Genomic DNA, 10,044 nt, shown 5'->3' on the forward strand with positions numbered 1-10,044 from the left:
TCCCATGACTTAATAATGTATTATAGGAAAACCTGATATGGCAACTTATACTTGCAATTCTGTCCCTTGGAGGCTGAGGCAGAAGGATCACTGTCAGTTTGCGATCAGCCTTGGCTACATTGTGAATTCCAGATGAGCTAAAACCACAGAATAAGAGCTATCTTAAAAACAAACAAAAGTACAACAAAACAAGAAAAATTAGATGACGGTTTAGAAAAAAAAAATTAATCTAGGATAAACACCTTTGATATCCATATTGGTTTTATTATAATCATTATTTTATTCTTATTTCAAATTATATTTCTTACCTGTGATAGTTAATATTGGCTGTCTACTTGACAAGATCTAGAATCTAGAAAACGTAACAGGCAAGCCTCTGGATACGTCTGTGAGGGATTTTCTAAATTGGATGAGTTGATGTAAAGAGACCCATCCTAAATATGAGCAGCATGACTTTGTGGGATAGGCTTGGGAACTGAGTGCGGAGGAAAACACAAACCGAACACTCGTATTCACCATTGTCTGCTTCCTGATTATGAAGTGACTGTGACCAGCTACCTCCTATGCCTGGCCTTGGACCTGCCCCCACCATCACGGACTGTATCCCCTAGAACTATGAGCCAAAAGAATCCACACACACACTTAAGTTGCTTTTTCATATTTTGTCACAGTAGCGAGAAAATTAATGAAAGGGCCCTTCTTATTAGACCATTTTTTCCACAGGTAGCCAAAAAAACAAAACAAAACAAAAAAAACTACATTATACTTATATAACATTGTACTGCTTTGGTATGTTTTTACCTATTTTAATATTCATTTCAAATGTGTTAATTTTAATAAAATATTAAAGAAAAATGTGTTAGCTGTTAGGTTTGGATATACAAAACCTAAGTCAGCTCTTGCAGATTAAATGTCATAGACTCATTCTATTAAGTAAGGTCCTGGATAGCCAGTCTTAATTGCCAAGTTTGCTTGCACTGAGAAATGCCTAGGAGATCTGTAAAGCGCACCTCTGACTGTGTCAATGAGGGCATCTCCAGTGACAGCGAGACCATGAGGACTTGGGCGTAATAAGTGAATGTATTTCTTGATGGCTTCAGAGTGTGGTAGCATTACTGGGGCATTTGAATACTATAGGAGAAACTGCTGGCATTAGCAGGTCACTGGGAGCATGTCTTGGGGGCTAGGTTTTAACTTTGTTCTCGCCTACATTCCGTCTCTCCTTCCCATCTGCCATGAGAAGAGCCTCTGCCACCTGCTTCTCTACCACATTCTGCCCTACCACCGGCCCAGAAACCCAGAGCCAAGTAACCAAGAACTGGGTCTTTAAAAGTGTGAGGAAAAGAAGTCTTTACTTCCTTAAACTGTCTCTGCCAAGAATTTGTCTACAGTGATGACAAGAGTAACCACTTCATGGTCCTACACTTCTTGGTCACAGCAGTTTATATGTAAATACACACTTCCTTATTTGTGGGGTTCTCTTATTCTTTTGTCCAGTGGTATATTAGTCAGGGTTTTCTACAGAAACAGAACTGAATATAAACTTATTTATATATGGGATTTATTATATATGTATATACATATATATACATATACACACACATATATATATATATATGAGATTTATGAGAGTAGGTTACAGTATGTCGTCCTACAATGACTGTCTACTAACAGGAAGTCCAAGAATCCAGTAACTGTTCAGCCCACAAGACTGACTGTCTCATCTGGTCTTCAGTATATGCCAGAATCCCAGGGAAATGGGCCCTAATACTAGTAAAGGAATGAACTTGCCAGCTAGAGTGAGGGCAAGCAGGCAAAGAGTGAGTACTGCTTTCTTCCTTTCCCTTATATGGACTGCCACCAGAAGGTGCTGGCCAGATTTCAACTGGATCTTCCCACATCAAAAGATCTGGATTAAAGGTAGGTCTTCTTGACCCACCTCAAATAATTCAATCAAGAACAATCCCTCACAGGTATACCCAGCCTGCTTAGGTTTCAGTTGATTCCAGGCGTAGTCAAGTTGACAACCAAGAATAACCATCACAACTGGCAGTGGTGATGTCTTTGTACTCTATAAACGCAGTTACATGGATGTCCATGGTCCAACATGTTGAGACACGGGATAAAGGAAGGATAAAGGTTGACATAAAGGAAGGATGCTTTGCCATGGATAAAGGAAACAAGTGATTTGGTCCCAAAACTACATGAGGGGATAGAAGCAACTCCCCCATTAATTGCCAAGTGGTCACATTCCCTTGTTTGTGTTTCAGGCAAACCTTCAAACCATTGATGGTTAATATTGATTGCCAACTTGACAGTACTTAGAATCATATAGATTCATTGAAGTAGGAAGACCCGTCCTAAATATGGGCAACATCATCCATGTGCTGGGGTTATAGACTAAAGAAAATGAAGAAAGGAAGGACAAGCTTCAGTGGAAGAGTTCTCCCCTTCCTGACTGAATGCAATGTGACCAATCAGGCTTCTGCCACCATGCCTTCCCCACCATGGTGGACAATGTTCTCAAACTATGAGCCCAAATAAATCCTTCTTCCCTCCCTCCCTGCCTGCCTCCCTCCTGCGGTCCCTCCCTCCTTTCTTTCCTTCCTTAAGTTGCTTTTGTCAGGTATTTCATCAATAACACAAGTAACTAATATAGTATCATAAAATGCTATTATACACACATACACAGGCATCCCTAAATGCACTCATGCATCTATGCAGACACATATTTAAATGGAGTCTTTTGTAGTCTAGGATGTTCCAAATTCAATGTTAGTACAGGATGACCTTGAACTCCTGATCTTCCTGGTCCTCCTGTTTCTATCTCCCAGTTGCTGGGATCATAGGCATGCATCACCATACCTAGCTAAGCACTAAAACTTTAAACAGAAATGAGTCTTCCACTGAACACTCGCACACGCGCATGCGTGCGCGCACACACACACACACACACACACACACACACACACTTTAACATCGCCCTAAATTTTAATTTTGTATAACAAATACTTTGTACCAAAATGTTATTTTTGGAGTTCACAGCTCCAAAATAGAAAAGTGTCCAGAGTCTGGATGTAGATGTTTACGTCATTCCTGACATTCCATAGTGGTAATAATAACCACACTAGGGTAAGGCACTGAGTAGTAAACAGGGAGCTACAGCTTGAACTTGAAAGAGCACCAGTTAACAAGTAGGAGCTGTGTATTATTACCAAAGGGAAGGTACAGAGTAGATGCCTGCAAGCTTCCAAGAAGCAGCTGATTGTAAATACTAGGTGGAATTCATCTGAAGATCCCTGATCAGATGATTTTAGGGGGTCGCGCACTATGGTTATAAAAAGCTGGTAACTACATTTTCATTAAGTATGTCTGATTTTATAAATGGTTTTCTTTCTCTACTCTTTGAGATTCTAATTGAATCACACCATTTCTCCCTTCCTTTCCTCTCCCCACCTCCTCCCATATGCCTCTGACTGCCAAGCCTATCTTCAGACTGTGCTAGAACTCACTGCATAGCCACACTGGCCTCCAGCTTGCAGCCCTCTTGCCCCAAGGCTAAGTGATTGCAGGAATTAGTTTGGAGACTCTAAGCTTGTCAAGATATACTAGCAGAGTTCTTTCTCCCCACATCCTTTGAATTTTAACATGAGAGAATATGAACCATATATTTATTATTATTATTATTATTGTTGTTGTTGTTGTTGTTGTGATTTGCTGAGGATCACACTCAAGGCATCGAACATGCCAGACAAGCATCCCACCACTTAGCTACATCCCTAGCACCTGTTTATTGAGCTAGTGTCTTGCTGTATAGCCTAGGAGAGCCAGGAACTCAGACCCTCCTGTCTCCACCTTTATAGTCCAAAGTGCTTGTGTTTTCGCTGCTCATTTATCACACCTGACTAAAAAGTAAGTACTTTTTGTTTGTTGTGTGAGAGTGTTTGGGGTATGTGTATATATACTCACAAATAACATTATCTGGACTGAGAAGGTTATATTTATACATTTAGGCATGTGTGTACGTAAAAACAATAAAGAGGCCATGAATTTGAAAGAGAGCGAGGCTGGAAGAGAGATACATGTCAGAGGGGTTGGAGAGAAGAGAAACATAATGAGGAAAATGATGTGATTATATTTTAATTTCAAAACAAGCAAAAAACATGTCCAGCTCAGCAAGCACCCTGAGCTCAATCGGCTGTTCCTTGCGAACACGGCCCTGTGGAGTAGAGAAACATGCATTGGCTCTGGCCTACTTGCCTCTGAGATATCTTTCTAGAGAATGAGACCTGTGTGACTGTGGGCGTGGGGCTCTCTGTTGGGGCCTGGTAGACTCAGCATTGGGTACACAACCGAATGGTGAGCCCCCCTCCCCTCTCCCCAAACCTATCAACAACTAATAGTTCAGCAATAAGGGGAAGGCACCCTCTCCCATTCATGATTGGCTGGTCACAGGGCCAGTCTTGGTAAGGCCCGAGGTAAATCGCCACTTCTGCTGTGAATTCATTATCACAATGGTTGTGTGTCAAGCATGGCATTTCACAGCCTGCCGCCCTATCTTCACGCTCTTGCGTACTTCCCACTCCCTCTGCAGTGTTTAGAGGGGGCAGCATTAGCATCCGAGTCCTCTACAACTTGTTCCCCCGCATCTTGGACCCCCACCCATGCATCTCTGCATTCACCGCTGTTCCCTGGAGAGGCTTCTCTGCTTAAGGCAGACAGTAGCTCCCTCCCACCCCCCACCCCCACACAGAGGTGTGAGACACCCCCCACAGAAGTTAATCAGGGGAGTCCCCAAAGGGCCCCCAAGTGACACAGGCTTTTGTCAGTTCTTTCTGTTGCCTGGCAGGCAGGAAGGACAGGTGACAGGAAGAAAGATGAGGAGGGAGGGAGGGAGGGACGGAGACACCCCCCACAGAAGTTAATCAGGGGAGTCCCCAAAGGGCCCCCAAGTGACACAGGCTTTTGTCAGTTCTTTCTGTTGCCTGTCAGAGCTAAAGGAAGACACAGCATGCTTTGGTAAGAGGGAATTGTGCTGCAGTTTTAAAAGTGCCAAAGGGTGCCATTCATCAGTAGAAAGACATCAGTGGTCTTCACCAGCTGTGAACCCTATAAGTACAGAACTAGCCTGCTGGGCAAGATGTGCCCACAGGTGCATAACAGGATGGCTGTTATGGGGGTAACAAACACTACCTTCTGGTTGAATTTGAAGGCTGTTCCATGAGAGGGGATCCATGCCTGGGCAGGTCATAGGTCCAAGGCAGGAACTGGCTACTGTTGGTTAACTAACTTGACACAGCAGGATCCTGCCTTCTACATATCTGTGCTCATGCTCACGGAGAAGAGTCATAGGCCCTTCTGTAAGGGAGATTACATTCAGGACCCAGAGCTACCTATGTTGCCAAAGACTCTTTCACCTTGCCACATTGACCTTGCCTTAAAAACACTGTGTGGAAAAGTAATGTTTAATTTTTCATAATAACGTTCTCCTTTGTTTGGTTTTCCCTGGTGATTTCATATCTATACTAAACATCTATTCCAAATGGCTTACACAGGAAGTGGAGACTAAAGCTAACACTAACTCCACACCCCTTTCTATGTTAGTCTAGATTTAAAAATAAAATCACAGCATGCAAGAAACCCCTTCCTACTGGGACAGGGTTCTCCAGCTTACATTGTAAAATTCTACTTTTTATTTATGTGGAGGTTTTGTTCTTTATGATCATGGTTTTCCAGATTGGGTCGTAACAAGTATGTGTGAAACGTAGCAATATTTGGAAGCTGCAACACATTCTCATAGCTTCTGTGAAGTGAAAGCTCAGCTTGGTTCGGGCCTACATTGCTCCCCATCAGTTTGCCCAGCTTCTCCCTGACCCCTCCCCCCCTCCCAGGGCAGTGGTCGCTTCTCCTCTCCCTCAAGACAGTAACCCATGACCCCATGATCTCACAGAACACAGCAAGATGCTCTGCGGACCCTCTTGTCTCCTTTAAGTTGGATTTCAAAGGAAATGAGACGCTTTACTTTGTTAACTAAGAAGTGAACCCTAACACTAAGGACCATACTGCTAGCCTGGTTACTTTCAGCATCTTACATCTCAGGTGAAGAAATGATTTTTACACTGAAGAGAAAATTTACATTTGTCTAGTTATAACCTAATTTCTCTTTTGGTTTTACGAATATAACAGAGAGAAGGAATAGGGGTGTGGCTTAATGGCGGAGCACATGCTCAGTAAGCAAGTGTCCAAAAGACAGAAGAACGGAAAAGCGGGCAGGCAGGAAGGACAGGTGACAGGAAGAAATATGAGGAGGGAGGGAGGGAGGGAGGGAGAGATGGAAGGAGGGAAAGAAGGGCAGCAAGCAGGAAAAACTATGTAACACAAGTTGCAGTTAAACAAAGTATGAGGTTGACGAAATATGATTCTTAAAATACTTAAATGTACTTAAACCAAATCAAAGAACCACAGTCTCCAACTAAACCAAAGAAAACTTCAACTGTTTCTTGAACTTCAGACTTTTCGGTTTTTTGTTTGTTGGTTGGTTGGATGGTTTGGTTCGCTTGAGAAAGAGCCTCCCCATACTGAGGGCTTTAAACTCACTGTGTAGCACATACTGGCCTGCACTTCAGCATCCTGCTATGCCAGCTCCTGAGAGCGGGATTGCAGGCATGTGCTCCACACCTGAGATCCACCTTCCCATGGAAATAATGCAACGAGTCATGTCGATTTTGTTGGTTAGCTCACAAAATATTCGCCTTGATATAAGCAAAAAACTCTCTTGATAAAATGTTCTTGTTCACAGTGAAACATGATTTTAAAATATAAATATTTTATTGCCGATAGACATAATTGGAGAACTACTTTGATTGACACAAGTGCAGTAGAAGAAGAAACTTTGCAGATTTTTTGGCTCTTTGAAGTTTAGAAGTTGACATGATAATACCTAAAGTTTTCCTTTTTCCTAGCATGTCCCTGTTCTGTTCTCGATGACTGTAATCAGTCTTGAAGGGCACAAACAAATCTAACCCCCAAAAGAACAATGGATGAGAGTGAAGAAAGCAGAGGCACAAACAGGAAGAAGCGAGAATAGGCACAGTCAAAGGAGAGAGTGGAGAAAGTCTCTGAAAACAGCTGACAAAGGTTAGAAAGGTAGGCGGGAAGCAGGTAAAAGGTGGTAAGGATCTAACCACCCCAAAAGACCAGGGAATGCCGGATGTGGGAACGCTTGGGAAGAGTATGATCCAGACAGGAAGAAACAGTAAGTCAGCTCATTCCCAAGTGGACCACGGGCTGACCCTGGAGGCCAGGGCAGCTTTTTGCCCACTAGAGAAAGGGAAATGATGGGGAAGAGGAGAGGGGATGCATGACCACAGTCACACAAAGGTCTGTGGACACACTGGGGTTCATATGCTGAGGGGGCTTGTGTCCTAAACTTAGAAAATAAGTGCCTATCTTAGGAACAACTTCACTGAGGTCTGTTTTAAATATTTTAAGCAATTTAAATACCTTTTCTTTTGTTATGTGTGTGTGCACCTGTGCATGTGTACAGGTCCAAGGACAACTTGGAGTCAGTTCCCTCCTTCTATCATGTAAGTGCCAGAGATTGAACTCAGGTGGGCAGGCTTGGTAGCCAAGGCCTTTACACACCTCATCTGTCCCTGTTTAAATGCTTTAAAAGAGACCACGTTTTAAGCGCACAGTTGAAAGAGCCGTGGCGGTTTTTACGTGTTGCACAATCGTTGCTGCAGCCCATGCTGGAGCATTTCCACAGTCCCTGAAAGGTTCCCTGTTCCTTTACAATTCGTCTCTGTTCCCACTCCAGCCCCAGGCAACCACTGCTTTCTCCATATATAGATTTCTTTTTCTGGGCATTTCATATAAATAGAATCATGAAATATCTGTTTATCTCTATTTGGATTTTTTCTCTCAGGTTTTTTTTTTTTCTGGTTTTTTGAGACAGGGTTTCTCTGCGGCTTTGGAGACTGTACCAGAACTAGCTCTTGTAGACCAGGCTGGCCTCGAACTTGCAGAGATCCGCCTGCTTTTGCCTCCCAAGTGCTGGGATAAAGGTGTGCGCCACCACTGCCTGGCTTCACTCAGCTTTTTTAAAGAGAGTGCCTCACTTTGTAGCGCTGGCAATCATGGAATTCACTATGAAGACCAGGATAGCCTCAGATTTGTGGTGAATCTCCTACTTCTGTCTCCAAAATACTGAATTTACAGGTGTGAGCTACCCATGCTGGATCTTGTTTAAAATGCTTTTCTGTTCATCGACGTACTTCTTTTCCTTGCTCCGTTTTAGGAATACGCACTTAACGAGCGATTTTGCTTTTCCATGTATCGGGTGGTCGCCATTTTCATTAGTTCTGCTTTGGCTGTTGTGAATATGGCCGCTAAGAAGGTTGCATGAGGCCTGTGGCAGATACTTGCGTTTAGAGCAAAGTGTGCACTGGAAGAGCTGCTAATTCATATAAAACATACAGAAACGGATCTCTGGTGTTCCTCAGCTCCAGAAACCACACTTGCAGAGGGGGCTTTTGAAGACAGAACTTTGGGAATAGTCTTATTCTCTCTTTGAGCATTTCCCAGTGTCTTCCTGCCACAGCCCTGCCACAGTGTTGAAGCCCATGTGAGTCCAACAGAGATTCCCTAACTGGACTGGAACGGAGTCGCGAGGAATAAACCGACACAGCTTACATGGTCATCATGGAAGGGGAAGATTTCTCGAAGATCTCCTCCTTTATTATCCAAACACCTTATATTATCATCACATAAATTGAGCAGGAAAACACATTAGGCTGTCTCCTAGGCAACCAGGTGAATGGGCTTTTAGTCACGTCCGCATCTACCTATATGCTAGCTGTCACGCAGACCATGAATTAGCATCTCTATAAGACTTCCTCCAAATTACCAAGAAATAAGCACCAAACATCCTGACTAGCTTCAGCCAACACCTCTCCTCAGATGATCTACATTTCCAACAAAAGAAAGGAGCAGTACATCCTGGCTATTGTTAAACAGAGACAACTTGTCTGCAGAGTTCGTGACCACCTCAGACCAGGCTTATGGCTCTTGTGCCATACAGAAATATGGATCTACACTACAGCCCACAGTATCAGGCCTGCCCGCCTCTTCTGAGATGCCTCCAGTCCCTTCCACCCCTCTTCTCTCAACTTCCCTGGTGTTGAGGTGGTCGAGCCTCAAACATTAAGGTTTATCTTAACGTCAGGGTCTTAGATAAGCTATTCCCATGGCCAAGGATTCTCTTTCCTAATCATTCAACTCACTGCTTCGCATTCAGGTATATCCTGAAATGTTGTTGATGTGGGGAGGTCTTTGAAAGTTAGTGAATCTAAAAGATTGGCCGTGTTCCTCTCACTGTTGTCTGATCGTGTTTGTATGCTGCATTTGTATAGAAGACTCTGACTTTAACCCTCTCTAACCAGAGTGCAAGATTAAAGAGGTAGGCAGTTTATCTTTTCTCTTCATCTGTAGAACATCACAGATGGCAAATGTTCATTAAATGTCCTCAACCACTATATAAATCAATATCAGAATTGCCCCGCCATTACAGTTCCATACTGAAGCCCTAGACTCTAAGAAGCCAGTGAAACTATCCTCTGAATTCAGTTGTGAATTACTAAGTGTGATGGTTGGAAAGAAAATGCCTGCCCCCCAAAGAGAGTGGCACTATTAGAAAATGTGGCTTTGTTGGCATAGGCGTAGTCTTATTGGAGGAAGTGTGTCACTGTGAGGGAGGACATTGGGGTCCTTTTTGGTCAAGATTCATCCAGTGTGACAGACTGTCATTTCATGTTGCCGTCTGATCAAGATGTAGCCAGCACCATGTCTGCCTGCATGCCACCATCCTCCCTCCCTGCCATGATGATAATGTCAGAACCTCTGAAACTAAGTGAGTCACCCAATTAAATGTTTTCTTTATAGGAGTTGTCTGGTCACGATGCCTTTTCACAGCAATAGAAACCCTAACTAAGACACTAAGCTATTTGACCTGAACCACATCCCAGGGATGGAGGGCTGGTTCAA

This window comes from Microtus ochrogaster, linkage group LG9 (assembly GCF_000317375.1).
Source record: "Microtus ochrogaster isolate Prairie Vole_2 linkage group LG9, MicOch1.0, whole genome shotgun sequence".
Taxonomy (NCBI): domain Eukaryota; kingdom Metazoa; phylum Chordata; class Mammalia; order Rodentia; family Cricetidae; genus Microtus; species Microtus ochrogaster.